This window comes from Triturus cristatus, chromosome 1_2 (assembly GCF_964204655.1).
Source record: "Triturus cristatus chromosome 1_2, aTriCri1.1, whole genome shotgun sequence".
NCBI lineage: Eukaryota > Metazoa > Chordata > Amphibia > Caudata > Salamandridae > Triturus > Triturus cristatus.
The window spans coordinates 982,898,851-982,918,916 of NC_140580.1; the positions used below are offsets into that span (position 1 = coordinate 982,898,851).

Genomic DNA, 20,066 nt, shown 5'->3' on the forward strand with positions numbered 1-20,066 from the left:
CCCTCACTACCACCCTTTAACAGTGCCCCTCAAGTCTCCATAACCACACTCTCTCTCAGATGCATTTAATTTGATTTACAGCGCCACTCATACCAGTGTAGGGTGTCAGAGCACTTTACATCACACACATTACTCAGAGACAATCAATATGTGTGTAAATCACTGTATAGAAAATGTTACACAACACTAAGGACTACAAGGTGTAGGAGTCACATGACAACCGTACTACTAGGCCGTATAGTTTAATAGTGATTGGTCTGGAGAAACACACTCAGAATTTAAAAATGTAATACCATGGTTGGGGGTTCTCTTTAATAATCAGAATTGATTTCTGTCCAAAAGAACACTTTTTGCAACATTAGGATAATCAAAGACTGGGGGGAAAAACATAACGCTCTAATTTATACCTTGCAATTTGAATGCAGCTCTTAGATGAAAGTTAATAGTTCACTGTTGTATGTTAGGATTTTAACTTATAAACTGCAAGTAACAAAAGTATCTCTCTGACAAAAGCAGTAGCCCACTGACCTATTTACATTATGTGCACTTTGTGATCTGTGTAGGAAGGTGGAATCTGACTGCATGGTTGCCCGCACTGTTTTCCTGGTGTTTTGCTGGTATTCGACTTAGTCTGGCTGGGATCCTGCTATTCAGGACCCCAGCCTATCTGCTTTCTCCCTTAAATTGATTACAAGTACTATAGGTACACTCCAGATTGGATTCTGGGGTACCCTTATAAGTCCCTAATATATGGTATACTATGTACAAAGGGCATTGGTACCCCAGAGGCCTACCAGGGGCTGCAGCATGTATTGTGCCACCCCTGGGAAGCCTTCAAAAATGACACCACAGGTCTGCTACTGCAGCCTGGGTAAGGTGGTGCATGCACCCCTTACTGAGATATAGGTTCACTATATCTCTCCATATCACTGCACATATAAACCTATCAGTCACCCCTATGGCAGGCCTTACCAATCCTGAAGGCAGGGTGCTGGGTTTTATGTGAGAGGGTGCCAATGCATGAGCAGAGCCCCTCTGCAGCCTTCAGAACCTTTATTCTGGGGTTGTTTGTGATGCAGCCAAACCATACACTGTTAAGTGCATTATAACCAAACTGTAAATGCTAACTTTGGGATGGCTGCACGGAAACATGTCGTATTTGGTGTCAAACACTTTGGAATCATAACCCCACACCAGTAACTGGTGTGGGAGTATGATCCCACCCTTTTAGAGGGAGACACATGACAGCACCGGTATACCCGGTACCAGCTAACTGAGCCCTGGCATCACAAAATGGATGCTGCCAGCCATAGACACGAGTCTGCCCTCCTGCTGCTGGACGAAACTCCGGCGGGGGAGGCCTGGACAATAGGTTTCCTGTCACAGGGAGGTGTCACCACCTCCCAGAAAGACTTTAGTGTATTGGGGCTGGGTGGGTGCACTCCAAGAGTGCTTTGAAGTTCAGCACTGGGGGCTTATTTGTTGTCCCTGTGTATAGTCCAGCTCAAACCGGTTGCAGGGGCTACCGGCCCCTGCTCTGGCGTGAAACTGGACAAAGGAAATGGGTGTAGCCACCCCTCTTTCCTGACCCTCCCATAGGCGGGTCCCTAGAGTTTGTCCCACCCCTTCCTGGCTACAGGACTTTAGATTACACTTGGACGAAACTCTGATACTGAATCCTGGAACTTCAACGATCTACATTGAACTAGATGAGTGAAGAATCTCCCTTGGAGTAAAGGAGTTACTCCCCTGCAAGGCAGGCACCAAGGACACATCTGACCGGTTTGCAGCTCCAAAGCTCCCGCCAGCCTCCGAACACAGGAGGTGGGTTTCCATGGTCTTAGAGGTCAATCAGTGCCCACAGCAAGTCTGAGGCCCATATCCCTCATGGCGACCGTGCAAATCGAACCCCTGGACACCACTTCACTTTGCAGAAGCATCAGCTTTCCATCAACTCCTGCAGCTGAGCTTTGGATTACTTATAGCCCTGACCACCGCAGCATTGGCACTGAAGATTGCCCGTCTACACTCCACAAGTGTTCCGTGAGCTGGCCCTTTGTGTTTCCACTCGAGGTCTCTTCGTGATCCCTAGTCCATCGACTGATGGGTCCCTGTGAAGGCAACTTTACCTGTAATTAGGCTTACCTGATTGCTCTAGACGTGCCCTGTCTCTCCATTGCTTGGGGAGTCCCCAGGAACTTGCTGGTCTGCACCGAAGCATCTTTTCTCTTCCTGCGTGGGTTGCTGTTGCCAAGGCTTGTTGTGTTCAATACGAGCACCGACACCGCAGCACTTGACATTCTTCGTGGGACAGCTCAAATCCAGCTTCTGGTTGTCATCAACGCCTCCTGGTCCTCGTGGCTGCAGAGTCAAGCTTCGCCTCTTCGTACCTGAATCACCCAACATTGGTAGGCTTTCGTCTACCGTGCCCCTGGTCACTGGCAAGTGACCCAGACTCAGTCCCCTCTGCTTTCAGGTTCTCTGATCTTCGATCCAGGCTTGAATCACACCGGACACTTTCCTCCTTCCCGGCAGCAGCACTTTGCAGCAGATCGCCATTGAAATCAACGACGATCCCCGACACCATTTGACACCTATGCACCCGGCTTCCCTGGATGAGGTAACGAGTACTCCGGTGCTCCCGTGGGTGCTGGCCCTAGAACCCCCTGCGTCTAAAGGGGTTTGCTCAAAGTCCTCTCCTAAGTGTCCTTAACTTCTAAAATTCCAACCGCGACTTTCCCATAAAATAGTACGGGTCTCGCTACCACTAGGATAGCTTTCAATAAAGGTTGTCTTTAAACCTATCATCAATAAGGGTTGTTTGGACTGGTACAAGGTGCCCACTATAACTAGTGGACAGCATATACCAGGCCAACTTCCCACAATCTGTATGGTACTTGTTCTTTGCAGCAGGCACATTAACCCTCTGAGCTACCTTTCCATGAATCAAAACTTCCACTAGACAAAATGATCACTCTCTAGGAAGAACATTAAACACCAGAGTCATCATGACATTTTTATTGTTGCCGAAAATTGCTGGAGGCCAGGAAGGAGGCAGCAAGAGCTTTTAAAACCTTAATATACTTGCAAACATAATGCCTCCACCCAAAGTCAGCACCAGGTGCGGTCACACCGGTTGCACTGCCCTAGAGCTGGCCCTTCTCAAGGGTCCTGTGACCTCAGTGACAGAGTCAGTGTTGCTCTAGAGTGTGCTGCTTCATAGGCCTGCCCGCAAGACTGGAGGTGAACTTCAGTATGAATTCTGAGGGATAAACCTTGAAGGTTAACCCACACTTGCCACTGCTAGGTTTCACCTGCTGGTGCTAAGACACCAGGGCTTCTAAGGTCTTGCGCAGCCTTCTAAGGTCTAGCATGGGATTGTGCTCCCTCAGGAGAGTGGTCTGTTGGACTGGTTATTAAGGCTGAACATGGTTCCCCAGTTACAAATTCAGTAGCTCTGCCCATAGTGCCACATCCTCTCCCCCGCTGAACACCATACTGCCCCACTGAGAAAAACTCACACTGCCTTCAACTACAACCCAATTGCTGCCGTCTATAAACACCTGGATGAGGCTCAATTTAAATGACACACTAGACAAGAGCAATATGCGGCCTACAAAAAAAAGAAACAACATCCTGGAAAAAGCAAACCCTCATAGGGAATGCAAAATTTAGCAAACCATGTGAAATGTAAGCAGGAACAACATGGTTACCTTAATGCGTTTACATTCACTGTTCAGAAATCAGTGAGTGCTTTTGCCTGAAAAGTTAAGGACATGACTACAGGGCCCTGAATGGACCCATTTCAATGTCCATTGCTTATAGCCTTACAAAACGTAAGCAGCATGGTAAAAAGACCACATCCCTGAACGCAGAGCCGAAGTACACATTGTGTTTTCCAATCCACACTTTACAGTACCTCCAGGACTGGTGCACTAGTTGCAAGCCCAGGGAAAACAAAGTCAAGAAAACAAAAATAGCACTTCACTGGCAAACTCTGTAAAAGTGGCGCTAATGTGTTTGGGTGTGAATAAAATCAATCTGGTCAGTTTGCTACCACTCTGTCTTACTTTATTTAGTTATTTTTCCTATTTTTAACCTTTTATTCCAGATGCTTCACTTTGGAATTAAAATACGACATTTCCAGCAAAAATTGTTTTCTTTTTTGGATCCATTTCACAGGGGAGCAAAGAAAAGGAAGGAGAGGAAAGAGTGTGAAAACGCCGTCTTGAAGTCTCGGTTTTCTGTAAGAGAAGAACTCCTAGACAGAAAGAGAGGGAAGAAGGAAAGAGGTGGGGGGGGCAACTGAAGCGACAGAGCAGAAGTGGACACTGTATTTTTCTTCTCTGGGTAAGAAAGAAAAGACAGAGTCCTGTTACTTCTCTGCTGCCCGTCCTCGAATGCCAGGAACGCCGAGTTTTATTTATAGGCTATGGTGATTTTTTGCGTCCCGGGACGCATTTTCAAAATAAAAAAGTAGGGGAACGGAATCCCTGGAATTGAAGAAGTAGGGGCACGCCGTGCCCTGCCGTTCCCCCCCACTTCGACCACTGATCCAGACACACACTCTCTGTTCCCATAAAACACCAGCTCTATCCTGTACTTGCTCCTAACAGATCCCCTTTCTCATGACAAAACCTATACTCAACCATCCATCACATTCACCTCCTCTTTTTACAATTATACACAACCATACACTCCTTACACACCACTCCACCACACACATTAACTATTCCAGTGATCAAATCAAACACAAACACTCACAACTCTTGTCCATCCCCTCTTACACACCACATACTCTACTCCAAAACACATCACCACCCATGTACTTTCAAATACCACTCACCAGCAGTGCTGCACATACAAATCTTTCACGAAAAACCACTACATCAACATCTCCTCTCACTACTCCACAAAAACATAGCACACAAATCTCAAAATATTATATTCCTTACACGTATATTCCCTTATTATTATACTCATGCAGCTATATGTTTAATATTGTAGTCCTATTGTACAAGAAAATATATACCCTCTCAAAAGCTTTACTCTGTCCTACCATCACCCTACACCTCTACCAATTTATCCTCTATCTTCTCTCTCTCTCTCTCTCTCTCTCTCTCTCATCCCAAATCCTTTCTACTAGTATCTCCAAAATAATCCTTCTTCGACTCCTCTCTCCTCTACACCTCTTGGCTAACCCCAAAATATCTGTTTACTACTATGATCTCCAAAACAACCTTACTAAATTCCCCCTCACAATATCTTTCCCTTGACTCATCCCAGACCACATTTTTCTAGTCTGATTCTCTTTCTCCCTAATCCCTTTCTACAGGCTCTTCCCTTCTCCAACCCTCCTTTACTCATCCCAGACCTCAACTTACTACTATGATCTCCCAAATAAAACTTCTGGTTTTCTTCACTCTTCTATCCCTCCATTACAATATTAAATCTAACTAACAGACTCACATGTCTTCCACTCAAATTAACTTGTACCTCCCTATACTAATACTAAACTTATATTGCTCAATACAAATCCACCACCAATTCTTTTGGGTTCTGGAGTAGTGTGCTACTCGCTAAAAAGCACTGTGATGCCTCGTGAGGGGTAGTAAGCGCTATATAAATTCATTCACATAAGCAATGTTGGCTCAGGCAGGTGTCGGGCCAAGACATAACAGTGCACATTTAGTACTCGTTTTCAAAGAGCCAGCCTAATGTGTAGCAAGTTTTCCTGGAAGTCTTCCCTGGCAGTCCCAGAACACAATATAATGTACTGCAGAGTTTGTACAGTAATTGCAAGCATGTCTTGTGCAAAAACAAGAACTTTAAGGTAATCTTATCAATGTGAAAAAACAGCAACACGGATGTATTAGCTGATATCTGGCTTAGACCACAGTACAAACTCCATTTGCATGAAGAAAACCTTTTAAATTCAAAGCTGGGGCATTTTGATAAACTTGACTTGTTTGTTGCCAAACATTAGCTTCCAGTTTCTTTTAACCCCTTCAGTGCCCATGACGAGCTGGACTCGTCATGGGCCGCGGTTGCGCTGTGCCCATGACGAGTCCAGCTCGTCATAGACCCCGCCCGCTAATGCAACGGCCGGCACAGGGCGGGGAAAGGGGCGGGCACTGAAGGGGTTAAACGAGTATCCTTTTTAAGGTTTTTAAAAGCTGTCAGTTCTTCCTTCTCCCTTGATTCCCGTCAACTCTGCCAGCACACGTCACCATATGTCAGGGCATTTCCGGGTCAGTGTCAGGGCCAGTTTTGCTGTTTCCCCTTCCCCTGCTCCCTCCTCTCCCTTTCTTCCCCCCTCCAAATGGGAACTTCTCCATAACACATCAGCCATACCTCTGGCTAACACTCTCCTTTTCCACTCTGCACCTTCTTGGTATTCCAATGTAACCTCCTCCCCCCTAACCCTGCCCACCTCCCCTTATTTAATTCACCTTTCATACAACCTAATCTCACAGTTAACTTTCCATACTTCCCCCTTCCCCATTCTCTTCTTTGCAACCCCCTCTCACCCTCTCCCTGTAACCTAAACTCTTCTCAAACCCCTTCCATCTCTTTATCCTCCCATTCCTCCAGTAATGCTGCTCAACCCTTTATCCCCCCTTGGTAATCCCTTCCTTTTCTCTCCCCCGGTACTAGCAGAACCATATTCTTTCTTCAACTACCCTCTATCTCAATCCTCCCACTCTGCCTGGTGCCTGCCCCCATACATTCACCTCTCCTAGCCTACGGGACCTCTCCAGCCCCTTCTCATCTCTTCTTCCCAAACCTCCTGACATTCCATGACTCCCTTCTTTTCCCTCTTCGCATATCGCCCTCCCTCCTCGTTCCTCACCTGTCTCCTAAATTTGATCTCAATTCTTCTCCTCCGTTCAACATCAGCAAAGATAACTCTATTTCCACCTCAGATGCACCAACAACCTCTCTCAACCACCATCTATCTCCACCTTTTATTCTTGCACCCCAATACCCCCCCAAATCCCCAACTCTCCCTGCCCCCTCGCCTATTGTACTCCCTCCTATATCCATTGAGCCACCTAACATTCCGTGTTCAGCCCTACTCTCTCTTGAAAACAAATTAGGATTTCTCATCTCCCAGCTTGAAGCTATCATCTCACTCTTAAGCACTAAGATTTCCACCTTTCCAAACAACCCCATTCCCTTAACAACCCCATCCCCTTGGCAAATACTCACTTCCCCAAAGTCCCGAGGAGTACCTTGCTCCCACGCCCCAAAAAAGCCAATCACAATCTGTCTTCTGCAGACATCGCTAACTTACTGGCTGGTAACAAGACTTCTAACGCCACCCCCCTTTCACTTTCATCTTCCAGTAAGTCTACTCTGTTCACTATTCCGACCATCTCTTCTATCAGAACTAATCATCAGCCTCATTCTACCCTGGCACCCTCTTACAAGAACATTATCCCTCTCACCACTAAAAGCCCAAATGCCCCCGTCACCAAAACAGTCTCGTCAGAGTTGCGCTGTTTGCTCCACAACTGCTGATCTGCAATTAAACACAAACTGGAAATTTCTGACACCATCATTTTCCACAATCTTGACATTCTCTTTCTCACTGAGACCTGGTTCAACTTCACTTCTCATACTATCTTTGATCTTCTGTTACCCACTGACTATTCTATCCTTAGAAACGACAGAATAGACAAAGTTGGGGGAGATGTTGCAATCATCTTCAGAAACTCCCTTCAACTTAAGGCTCCTCCTAAAAGTTCCTTCTGTACATTTGAATGCCCCTCTCTGGAGCTTCAAGTGCAACACTGCTCCCCCTTTGGATTTCATGCCATTTATCACCCGCCTGGTTACTGCTCTTCTTTTTTGGAGGAACTCACCGATTTCATCAGCGACCAATACTCTCAAAGTGACAGACAGATTTTCCTGGGAGACTTTAATCTTTACTGGGGCTCTTTGGAAGATTCTGCTGCCAACAGGCTTGCCAGTTTTCTCTCCGCAAATGATCTTATCCAACAGTGCACTCAAACAACACACTCTAATGGCTCTATTCTGGACCTTGTTATTTCTAAAGCAAACATGCTTACTATTGCTATCCCAATTCAAGTAGACTTGTCTGATCACTTCCTCATCCCCTTCTCTCTTCACCTAGCACACTCTATAACTCTTGGCCAACCTAAAAGGACTACTACCTGGTTCCGTAACACCGAAAACATTGACCTCGTCACTCTTTGTGATTCTGCTATGCTATCACTTTCGAGGTTAGACCCTAACTTGGATGTCAACGATCTTACCTCCCAATGCCTCTCAGTCATTGCTGTCTAAATTGATAATGTTGCTCCACTTCAAATCTAAAGGAAAAGGCCTATTCTGTCAGCACCATGGTTCAATAAATCCCTCTATGAAGAAAGGAAGAACCTGAGAATCCTGGAGAAACAATGGAGACAACCTCCATCCACCACTAATCTTTCTATTTTACGTTCAGCAAGATCAAAATACCACAAACACATCTTCCATGAAAAAGCATCACACTTCAGAACCCTCCTCGACTCAGCCAAAAACAGACCCAAAAAACGATTTGACCTCATCAAAAATCCAAACTGCTTTCCCTCAACCACCAAGCCGGACGATTCTCCAAAGAATGCAGCTGATTTCACCATATTCTTTGATGAACAAGTGAAATCACTGGTAGATTAGGTCATTCATCCTACCCCCTAGAGGAGCGCAAATTTTTAGTCATTTGGCAGAACTTTGACGTAATCTCTGTAGATGCCCTCCTCAAATTCATCCTTGAAAATAAACCCTCTAACCATTCGTTTGACCCTATCCCTAGTGACATTGTCATTAAGTTCTACAGTGAAAACAGAAAGTATGCAGTTCCTAACGTTAACGCAAGGTGTGACAGAATAACAAGTGGGTAACACAGTGGTGACAGGGAACTATAGTGAGAAGCAGGAGTAAGGGTTACTCCTTATTTGGAAAAGAAGACCCTCACACACCCAACAAGCGGGTGTCTTGCTTCATCACCGGGTCTTTGCTCCTTATCGGGCCGGCGAGTGCAATGCCCGATCAGGCACCTAATAGGGCCTTCCTAGCGGAGATCTTTTATTCCAACGCCGGTGAGTGATGTGTGTGTGGGGTTGAAAAAACAGTATTAAGACATAGGTGAGTGTAGGTGCAAATGGGATTAAAGTGAACCAATTAAAACAGGGGCAGGTGATCCACTAATTAATTTTAATACAGTGTGGTCACCATCCTGGTTAAAAAATATATACAGTCTGCACATGTGACACCAATAGTTAAGCGAGTGTATGTGCTGACGTGATCAAGAGGTCAACATGTTTCTTGCCTTTGTATATAATGAATGGCAATTCATCAGGACCAGGGATTTAATGCGGCTACCTACACCTCTTTGGTGGTGCCCAATGTCTATAAGAGACTGAGTAGTGAGCACGCATACAGCACCCTAAAAAAGTGTGGTACCGTAGTTAAAAAGCACACCTGCGGAGAAGGAAAATAACAACAAATGCATAAACAACAAATAAAGTTAAAACAACGTAAGCGTTGTGACAGCAGTTACTTGGGGACAAATGGGGGTGTCAAGCCAACCGTGGCATGCAAAGCTAATGAGCAATGTATGGAGGACTTGTAAAAGAACCAAACATAAGCATACAGGGGAGGCACAATATCCAATAACTGGTACCAGAGCCCATCAAATTATGATAGAGGAACCAACCAAAAAGAACTCACCCTCCTGGGTTGTGCTGCATACAAGGCTGGGAGGAGTACACACTAAATTATAGTGTCCTGCGCTGAGGGAAAAAAGAGAATATAGAACACTCACAGGATGTAGAGCAATTGCATCCAACATCATTGGGAGCAGTCCGTGAAGCGGAATTGCCAATGTCACCCCCGTTTGCTGCTCGCACAACACGCGGCAACAAACTCCATGGCGACCGCTTCGACACCATGAAGAGGAGCTATGATAATGAGGCTTCCAAATTGCCGCGTGTTAAGCGGGGAGAAATAGTCAAATCACTAATTAAACAAGGATGTTACCAGCATCGTGCGAGCTATAATGAATAAACACGCCAGTAATCGGGGGAACAAGAGGAAGTGGGTCTGATCATTCAATGTCTTTGCACCCCAATACCCCCCCAAATCCCCAACTCTCCCTGTCCCCTCACAAATTTTGACTTACTCCTACTTGTTCCAATTCATGTACTCCGTGTAACATACAACATAACCCGCCCCACCCCCCCCCCTTTACTTCTATGGAGGACTTCCAAGGACTAAGCTTCGATGATGAAGCAGCAGCAGCAATACTCAGAACACCTTCACTGCTGTCCGCTGATGGCTCTGTGGCCTCTGGGAGCCACGGAGAAGATTGGACGTCCCTAAGCAACCTTAAACACGAGTGGCTTAAAGTGACACTCCATGGGGCCATGATGACTGAATATTTAAGAGCAAATATAGCACCCAACGGGCTTATCGTGAATAACTTTCCCCGGTTATTCCTAGAGGATGCTCTATTCAAAAAAGAGTGGTCCCTGGTAGCATGGAAATGCACCAGGGACTGGCTCATTCTCATTATTAACACCGCAAAGAGAATAGCGGATGCCTTGCTTATCAAGATCCAGACAGCGGAGGGTGCCATTAAGGTCATCATTCAAACCACGACATACAAAACCAAGTTAGCAGAAATTAATGCTGAACTTGCAGAGAATAGGGAGTACCTGATGAAGCAAAAGATATCCAAGCTTCAAAAAGATATCAAGAAGTTTTCTGCTGAAAAGGTTTACCCCTATCTCCAAGCAGATTATACCTCAACAGTCACAGGGTATTCGTCAGATGAAGGTTCAGGACCCTCTAGACGGAATTCCTCAACAAACAGTGATTCTAGCACAGGGAGTTGGAACGGCAACAATAGAAAAGCTAGACCATTCCAGGCACCAAGATTCCCGGCATTTAACATACCCCCGTACCAGGGACCACCTATGCGGCAATATCCTATGTACCATCAAGGCCCCCCACCACCATTTTTTCCACCTGGCATGCAACAACCTTTTCCATCTGGTATGCAACAACCTTTTTTAGACAGAGGCTGGGGCAGAGGAAGAGGGCGCAGAAGAGGTCGACAACAAAAAAGAGTCCAGTGGCAGGAACTCCCACCCAGGACAATAGAAACCAGGAGTCAAACCAGGGACATGAGAGATTGATTTTCAATCTCTCCTCCCGAGTTATCACTCCTGTGGAAGAATTAGTACTCCAAAAAGGACTGGGCTATGTTCCTACACCCAAAATTGATAGGTTTCGAGATACTTGCGAGGTTCAGAACCTTTTCCGCAAAGTGAGACTTCAAGCTTTCTTCCAGGATAGCCCCCCGCCAACCAATGATGACTCAGGGCTTCATAGACCATCGACCTTCACACCGACTCGCAGCATGGTCCCTCCTGAAGTACTAACTTTTGAACAGGCAGTCCTCAAGGACTTGAACACTGAGACCAAGTGCGTCCCCTTCAACAACTTGTCCAAGATTGAGTCATTGGCCATTAAAACCTTGGCCAATGATAAATCTATCGTTATCAAACAAGCGGATAAAGGGGGAGCCACTGTTATTTGGTCCTCAGATGAATATGATATTGAATGTCGGAGGCAACTTAACAATACTAGATACTATGTCCCTATCAAAGACGATCCTACCCCGAGGTTGACTAGGACCATTTGTGCTATGGTCTCGACTGCTGAACTAGAAGGTTGGATTTCGAAAAAGGAGGCCATTTTTCTGACAGCAAAAGAACCAGTGACCCCCTTTTTCTATTGTCTCCCCAAAATACACAAAGGGACTACACCGGTGCCCGGCCGACCCATTGTGTCAGGCATAGGGTCCATCCTGGAACCACTGTCACAATTTGTTGACCATTTCATTCAACCCTTAGTGACCAGGACACCCTCTTACATTCGCGACACGACCGATGTTTTGCGCCTTCTTGAGGGGTTTCAGAACCCACAAGAAATAAATCTCTTGGTGACTCTTGACGTTGAGTCGCTTTACACAAATATACCACAACAAGCGACTCTTGAGGTCATTGAGGATGCCTTGATGAACAGCGCTCATTCATCTGACACTCCTGTGCCATTCATTATGGAGTGTGCTAGTCTTGCCCTCACACAAAATTTCTTTGAATACAATACCCAGTTATATCATCAAATTCAGGGGACTTCCATGGGCAGTACATTCGCGCTGAGTCTAGCATGTATGTACATGTCGGCCTTCGAAGCGAGGGACATACATCACCCCTCCAACCCCTACGCCGCGAATGTACTGCTCTGGAAAAGGTTCATTGATGATATCCTTATCCTTTGGAAAGGAGAATACACCGAGTGCATAGCATTCTGCACCTGGATGAACACATTGAACCCTTATTTGCGATTTTCACATACCATTTCTGACTCAGAAGTTCCTTTCTTGGATCTTTGTATCCGCCTCAATGACAATAAGGTCACCACGAGTCTTTACCGCAAACCCACCGACAGGAATAGCCTGCTCCTCTTTAGCAGCTTTCATCCTAAAGCATTGAGGGAAAATCTGCCATTTGGGCAATTCTTGCGCATCAGGAGAAATTGCAGTTCTGTGACGGATTACCAGAAAGAATCAGGCACGCTCATGGAAGATCTGCTTAAACGAGACTATCCGCGTCATGTGGTAGCAAAGGCTCGCAAACGAGCCAGAAACAACAACAGGGAGAGCTTGTTGGACACTAACATCAAGGCACCTGATAAGTCTATCACATGTGTCACTACCTTCACCCCGGACTCCAACAGGATCAAATCCATCATAAAAAAACACTGGGGAATTCTTAACACCGGCGATTTGGATCTACAGACCCCCAGATTTGCATTTAAGCGCACAAGCAACCTTAAGGATCTACTGGTCCATACTAGACCTAGAAAACCTATTCACAGTTCGCAAAGAATGCTATGGAATCTTCCCCCAGTCAAAGGGCACTATCCCTGTGGGTCATGCTCCATGTGTGCCCAAACTCTCACCAGCAAAGAAGTGTCATTGCCTAATGGTCTAACATGGAACATTTCCAAACACACAAACTGTAATTCTTCGAACTGTGTTTATATGATGCAATGCCCATGTGGGCTTCCCTATATAGGCATGACGACGCGCCCAGTGAAGACTCGTATGTTAGAACATAAGAGTAGCTTTCGATGCGCGAAAACCAACACCAAAATGACTACGCATTATCACCTTGAACGTCATGCTCCAGACTCTTTCAAATGGATTGTCCTTGAATCACACCCTCAAATGTCAAAGAGAAGCCTCTTTAGACTTGAACAACGTTGGGTCCTGAGATTGGCTGCGGACACCACGGGCCTTAATGAGGATATTCCGTGGAGCATGCTGACCTGACCTCACCAATTTTCTCTTTTCGAGTTGCTGCATCCTTTTGTCTGTCACCCTCATAAAATAATACTTGTATTATTGCCAGTAAATATGAGTACCTTGGTGTGTGGTGTGGCATTGTAAATATGAACTCCTCAGTTGCTTTATATAACTTCCTAGCGGGCCACTCTGACCCCTATGGAGTCCTTTATTAAACCCGAGTGCCTCCTACTCTTTGCCACGTTTTCCGGTTCTGACGCGTTTAGTCTAATATTGACGGTGGTTTGCGTTCGCGCTGTGTCATATTTCCATGACAACGAGCAGGACGCGCAGCCCCGCACGTTCTTGGCTGTTAGCGTTCCAGTTAACTCGGCGTCAGTACGCCCCCCTTCCGACGCCACCTGCCTCTCGCGTGACCTTGCCGGTGGGGGGTGTTATACAGGCAAGGCGCGTTCAGACACCACCAGTCTACAGCGGCTGGCGCGTCACTAGGTGGACGGTGTTTGTTGAGTAACGGAACCGTGAGTACTGAATTAGTGACTCTGTGAGCGTCGACATCGATGGCAACGCTTCCGTTTTACCTTCCTTTGGTTTATGGTTTCAGCGTGCACATTCAATTTGCAATTAGCGCACCACGCTGTCCCCATGAATGTGTTGTTGGTCCACAAGACATTGAATGATCAGACCCACTTCCTCTTGTTCCCCCGATTACTGGCGTGTTTATTCATTATAGCTCGCACGATGCTGGTAACATCCTTGTTTAATTAGTGATTTGACTATTTCTCCCCGCTTAACACCCGGCAATTTGGAAGCCTCATTATCATAGCTCCTCTTCATGGTGTCGAAGCGGTCGCCATGGAGTTTGTTGCCGCGTGTTGTGCGAGCAGCAAACGGGGGTGACATTGGCAATTCTGCTTCACGGACTGCTCCCAATGATGTTGGATGCAATTGCTCTACATCCTGTGAGTGTTCTATATTCTCTTTTTTCCCTCAGCGCAGGACACTATAATTTAGTGTGTACTCCTCCCAGCCTTGTATGCAGCACAACCCAGGAGGGTGAGTTCTTTTTGGTTGGTTCCTCTATCATAATTTGATGGGCTCTGGTACCAGTTATTGGATATTGTGCCTCCCCTGTATGCTTATGTTTGGTTCTTTTACAAGTCCTCCATACATTGCTCATTAGCTTTGCATGCCACGGTTGGCTTGACACCACCATTTGTCCCCAAGTAACTGCTGTCGCAATGCTTACGTTGTTTTAACTTTATTTGTTGTTTATGCATTTGTTGTTATTTTCCTTCTCCGCAGGTGTGCTTTTTAACTACGGTACCACACTTTTTTAGGGTGCTGTATGCGTGCTCACTACTCAGTCTCTTATAGACATTGGGCACCACCAAAGAGGTGTAGGTAGCCGCATTAAATCCCTGGTCCTGATGAATTGCCATTTATTATATACAAAGGCAAGAAACATGTTGACCTCTTGATCACGTCAGCACATACACTCGCTTAACTATTGGTGTCACATGTGCAGACTGTATATATTTTTTAACCAGGATGGTGACCACACTGTATTAAAATTAATTAGTGGATCACCTGCCCCTGTTTTAATTGGTTCACTTTAATCCCATTTGCACCTACACTCACCTATGTCTTAATACTGTTTTTTCAACCCCACACACACATCACTCACCGGCGTTGGAATAAAAGATCTCCGCTAGGAAGGCCCTATTAGGTGCCTGATCGGGCATTGCACTCGCCGGCCCGATAAGGAGCAAAGACCCGGTGATGAAGCAAGACACCCACTTGTTGGGTGTGTGAGGGTCTTCTTTTCCAAATAAGGAGTAACCCTTACTCCTGCTTCTCACTATAGTTCCCTGTCACCACTGTGTTACCCACTTGTTATTCTGTCACACCTTGCGTTAACGTTAGGAACTGCATACTTTCTGTTTTCACTATTGCTTGGGCATGTATGCTGGACCTTGATAACAGTAAAATTTATTGTTATGTTTTCAAGCCCTCTCCTCCCTCGATTTGTTTAACATTAAGTTCTACACCCACACTCTTTCCTATTGGACCAGTCTGGTTAACCTCTTCTTTAGACAAGGCTACCTTCCTGTTGCCCTTAAACCAGGACAGGTTACCCCACTTCTTAAAAAACCCACCGCTGATGCGATTGACCTCAACAACTTTCGCCCCATCACTAATCTCCCTTTTCTTGCAAAATCACAGAAAGATGTGTAACAAAATAACTTTTCCTACATATCAAGTTTAATAATCTTCTTGATAATTTCCAGTCTGGTTTCATTAAAAACTGCAGCACTGAAACAGCCCTGCTGCAAGTGATTGATGATGTGCTGCGTGTACTCGATTTGGGGGAGTCTTGTCTTCTGATTTCTCCAGACCTTTCTGCAGCCTTTGACACTGTTAATCATAACACTTTCCTTAACACTCTTCAACAGAGAGTGGGTTTGGAAGGCACAGTGCTTAAAGGGTTTACCTCATTCCTCTCGGACAGATCCCAAATTATCAAAATAGCGAACAGTCTTTCGTCTTCATTGGCAGTAGGACAAGGCGTCCCTCAAGGTTCTATCCTTGCACCTACTTTGTTCAATCTTTATTTGGAACCATTGGGAAATCTCCTAAGTAAATCTTTACCATCTCTATGTGGACGACACTCAAATATACCTTAAGGTGTCTTCCGCCCATGATATCTCAATCCTCAACTCTACTCTCAACTCTATTGAAAACTGGATGTTAGCTCATCAACTCATTATGAATCCCTCAAAAACGTAATTCCTCCTCTTCTCTACCTCACTCTCTCCTCCTCCTGTTCAATCTTGGATGGATCAGCTGAATTTATTCAACAATAAACCTATCATTGTTGACAGCACAAGATCTCTTGGTGTCATACTTGACAAAAGGCTCCATCTACTCTCCCACATCAATTCCATTGCAAAGAATGCACAGTAACAACTGCGCCTTCTCTGGGGGATTCAATGGGATTCAATGTTTCTTTCCGGAGCAAGACCTACAAACCTTGGTCCAATCTCTGGTTCTCTCTAGATTAGATTATTGCAATTCTCTTATTGCATGTCTCCCCAAATCTCACCTTTCCCCTCTTAAATCCGTTCTCCATTCAGTGGCTTGTTTTGTCTTAACTTCCTAATGTGTTTTTATTTTATTTGTGACTGACATCTTTTGTTTTATTCTACTTTTTCTTCTTTCTTGTGTGTTTCTGTAACGTAAATATGTAATATTCTCCTCATGTAACGTAATTGGTTTAACTGTGAAGCGCTCTGACACCTTTGGGTAAAGTCCGCGCTATATAAAAGTGCATTAAATAAAAATCACTGCCAAGCCAGCCGGAGCGTCTAAGGCCAGCTGGAGCCCACGGGTTAAGCCTGATTTTTTTTTATGGCCAGCTTCTGCAGGACAAGGGGTCACTTACAAGGTCATTACTTCATTCGTTGAATCTGAAAGCGCATTCTTCCTGTGTCGCTTGCAGCAAGGGTCAGTCACAGCATGTCTTTTTTCTGTTTTAATGGTGTTGTCAATTTAGGTGTTAGCGCGCCAAAAAACTCTGCCCTGCCAGCGGTTGACGTAGTTTGCCACCCATACCCAGCATTAGAAAAACGTATTTCCTGTAATTTCCAACAATACCGCAATGCCTGAGTTTTTCACGCAAATGAACCGTGTCCTTAAGTGGGATAGTTCCAGGTTATCGCTTTGCTGTGCAAATTCATGAAAGCTGAGCTTGAGTGCTGTTTTTCAAAAGCCACGAGATGGCGCTAGTGTACAACGTGAGATATCGGATTCTCAAAATATTATGACATTTAAATATCCTGCTATCAGAGTAAGCCAAATGAACTTCAGAGATTAGAAGACCAAAACACAAAACCACAAACCTGCCTAATTAATGTAAAAAACACCCCCCCTGCTCAAACCATAGTATCAAATGGATGTGAATGTCTAGCCACAAAACGAAGCTTCTAAATACATACCAAAAACTGGATCAGTCGAAACTGCAGTAAAAGAGGGGCCTAATGGGAGAACTGTACAAAGAGAAGATCCCCCCAGTGGCCCCTCTCAAAAACTGTACTCGGCCTCAGGTCCCACGTGGCAGAGAGCCTGGACAGACTTTGTCAGTTGATCATGATCTGAACCGGGCATTAATTTGATTAGTTGCCAGCCAGGGTGGGGCAGGCTGGCGAAGGCAGGACATCTCGGTTTCATTTATTGCTTCTCTGCAGTCCCGCTCGGCAACCGGTGTCCAGCCTAGGCTGTGGGCTGTGCCATGCTTCTACTAAGTGTGGGTGGCATTATACTGTTCGTGAGAAAGTGTCACTCATAATCGTTGAATGTCACTCATAATTACTCTGAAATTATGAAAATGTCACACATAAGCAATCTGAAACCTTGGTAGCTGTGCACCCCTGATTTTGAGTATGTCCTGTGGGCATACACTCTGCACGTTTTTGCGAAGCAGAGCCACATTTCATGCCAAAAAGCATCGAAGACAAAGGGATTCACCAAAGGCCATGGCTGAAGGCCGGGCACTCTGCTCACGGGTGCTTGCTTTGTTTGTAGGATTCTGCCGGTAGGAGTGCGAAGCAAACGCCACTGCTACTTACTGCCTGCGATGATTGCCTGCAGGGAGTTGTCAAACGCCGTGTTTAATGTGTAACATGGATACTGAAAGCAGGGCCGGACTGGGAACCAAAACCGACCCTGGCAAAGTGCTCGGCAGACCCCCTTCCCCCCCCGTTGGGGGTGCCGCCGAGCTCTTTATCAGGGTCGGTTTTCGGCCGATTTTGTTACAGGGCCGATTTTCCACACTACTGAGGTGCAGCACTGCTCCCGCACATATCAATCATATCATACCGCACCAGGCACACAGTACATCTCACTTTACAACTCCTATATGCCACGCTACTGCACACATCACTTAACCACATCACTCCGTATAACACCATACAACTCATCTCGCCAAAATGTCCAAATCATAGCATGTCACGAAGGGTAGTGCACAGAGAAGTTCTTCATTTTTTAGCACTTGACAAAGGACGAGGAATGCAGCAACTCAGCACTCCCCCTCTCCAATCCTGTGGTCAGGGCTTTCAGTGGGCCGGGTCCTGCCTGTGCTCAGCACCGGCAGTTCTAAAAGCAGGTTCAGAGACGGGTTTCTAGGGCTCTCCGCTTTTGCCCTCACCCTCAGGGTGTAAATAAAAATATGAACTCTGCAGCAGCAGCACTCTCCACCACCTGTGAGGCACCTTCAAAGACTCGCTTTAGTTCTTTCACAGTCTCATCATTTCAGAGCTGAATCCTTTTCAATATTATATGCAACGAAGGTATAGTTGTTGCTTATCATATGCAACTAACAGACATTGACAAAGCCAATAGTCCTGTCTTGTTTTAGGTATGTTACTTGTTGATTATATATCTGGATGCAATGATAGAAACAACAACATACCAGTCAGGCGGCACACTATACTAACCATAGATTTTTAGTTTACGAGTCTTTAAGCCACGCCCTTAATGACATCGGGCTCACCTCTGTGAGAGATCCCCCAGTCTTTTCATCATTCCCACTTAACGCCCTGCCTGTGGTCTCTCTGCTCGATTCAGAGTCAGGTGAGCCGCTCGGTTACAATCGGGGGAGCGGAGCCTCCACAGCCCGTCCGCCGCTGCCGTGTTACAGTGAGGGTCGTCCCGCCCCTTTGAAGGTGGGCTGCTGTCATTCATGTTTCTTGCAGGTGTCCGCCATGCAAGGCATGGCTGAAAGGGACAAGAAAAATGTTGCTTGGCCTTTACACTTTCCTGAATTTTTTATATTTTACTTAGAGAAAGAAACGCTTGTACTTTAGGAATTTGTTTCCTCGGAACACACACGCTTTTCTAACAGGTGCTTTGAACATGGCTTTGCAAACTTCACTGCCGTGGCGGCAGCTCCCTTCACAGCAGAGAGAGCCCGCCAGGCACGTGGGGATTGCTAAATATGGCGGCGGTTCTCTGTCAGGGTCGTGAAGGCCACGAGCCCCGCCTCCCTCGTGGGCCATGGGCTGAATAAGGTCCGCAGTCTCTGGGCAGTAGAAGGGCGGCACTGATAAACGATGTTGTACATCCACAGAAAAAGTAATTATTAACCATTAGTTATTTACATTTGGATGCAATGAGCTGAACATGTGTTATCTCTCCCTCTTCTGTTTCCTAGAGCAATAGGACATGTCATGGTTCCCATACACATGTGCCCTACAAGATCAGACCGGCTGGAGACCCGACCATTGCTGCTGGCAGGACTGGAAGGAGGGAAAGAACCTTCCATGGCATGTGAATTTGGTCACCGGGCCAGGGTTAGGGCAATAAATGGACCGCTCACTGACAGCGCACAAGGGAAGCGGAAGGCAGTCCTATCTCAACACCACACAATACCAGTGAGACTACAGCCAAAGAATCCAAAGAAACTGTCATGCAAACCATATCTCAATGCAATAGCCAATAGCACAACACATTCTTCAATCAGAAGACAGCATGTGGAGGAACTGGGAGCACCTGGAGTGTAAATAAAAAAATGACCACCTACAAAATTTCAAACAATAAGAGAAAGTAAAAAAATTGAATAAGTTATGCAAACAAACACACACACACAATGAAGGTGATGGTTGCAAGATGCAGTTCCTAACAC

At 45.8% G+C, this 20,066-nt stretch overlaps 1 protein-coding gene across 1 annotated transcript in view; it reads right to left on the minus strand.

Moving 5' to 3' along the window:
- Positions 1-19,010, minus strand: part of LOC146868510 (lipocalin-15-like) — an 86,857-nt gene extending 67,847 nt beyond the window's left edge. The window contains exon 1 of the mRNA XM_085624128.1: positions 18,936-19,010. The gene's annotated coding sequence lies outside the window, so the exon portion shown is untranslated. The remainder of the gene's footprint in view (positions 1-18,935) is intronic.
- Between the last annotated feature and the right edge of the window lie 1,056 nt (positions 19,011-20,066).